The 1,036-nt window shown below is 30.5% G+C and overlaps 1 protein-coding gene across 1 annotated transcript in view; it reads right to left on the bottom strand.

Annotated features, from left to right (window-relative positions):
• The window catches only part of LOC109545479 (facilitated trehalose transporter Tret1), a 48,692-nt gene that overhangs the window by 1,443 nt on the left and 46,213 nt on the right, over positions 1-1,036 (bottom strand). The window lies entirely within an intron of this gene.

The following is a 1,036-nucleotide window of genomic DNA, read 5'->3' as shown; positions in this document are numbered from 1 at the left end:
TTTCCCAAAATTTAAACCTAGGATTAACAAGTTAGACACACCTAATGTAATTTACAAAATAGACTGTTTGAATTGTGATAACACATACATAGGCCAAGCTGGACAATATCTAAAGAAAAGAATATACGAATATAAGTATAGCCTAAGAAAATATAACGAAAATGGTACAGCATTAGCACAGCATGCACAGCAGAAGTTACATAATTTTGATTTTGCTAACATAAAAATACTGAATAACGAGAGTAATTATAATAAGAGAAGAGTCCATGAAATGATACAAATTAAAAAACATAACAATGCTATGAATTTCAGATCGGATGCCGACAATCTTAGCTCAGTATATCATACATTAATTAAATGAAATAAACATAGAATATTAACTAACACTCGGTATATTGAAGAATTTTGCAAACCAAAAATAAACTTCTTAGAATGCAAAGAAAAATACCTGAAAGTAAAAGAAATCAATATAAACCGTATTTCGCTTTGTGTGCAAAATGGACAAAATTAATACTCCAAATATATGCCAAGGCTTAAAGTGGCAACAATGCTACACATGTAAGTAAAAATAATTGAGTATTTGAACAAAGAATTCTAGTCTCTTCCCAAAATTGATTGTCCTGACTAATCACCTGTTAGGCCTAATTAATCTTAGAATGTTTTAAAGTGTTGCAATTGTGATGTATTTTGTATATGATGAAGCTGTTGACGAACTGTGATTGTTTTTTAAATTAATGAAAACATTTTTTTACTATCTGTTATTTTAGAGAATCTGATGATGGTGGAAAACACCGAAACGTATTTTAATTGATAAATAGACAATAAATGACTGAAGCCCAGGAATTGATTTTGATTTGAAACAAAATCCAATTTTTCTCTGGAAAAGATCCCTTTATCCTTCTTACCTCGGATGTGATGGACTGCCCGTTATCAATCCTGGGACTTTTAGAGATAAATTTCCCTCTAAATCACCCAGATTGGAGCAGGCCACTAAAAGGGTTTAAATGGGAATAATTTCATTAAAAAACCAAATTCC

This window comes from Dendroctonus ponderosae, unplaced genomic scaffold, assembly GCF_020466585.1.
Source record: "Dendroctonus ponderosae isolate FM_Combo_2020 unplaced genomic scaffold, Dpon_F_20191213v2 Dpon_F_20191213_5, whole genome shotgun sequence".
In the NCBI taxonomy this organism is placed as follows: domain Eukaryota; kingdom Metazoa; phylum Arthropoda; class Insecta; order Coleoptera; family Curculionidae; genus Dendroctonus; species Dendroctonus ponderosae.
The sequence above is the reverse complement of the archived record's forward strand: the minus strand, read 5'-3'. Positions and strand labels throughout refer to the sequence as shown.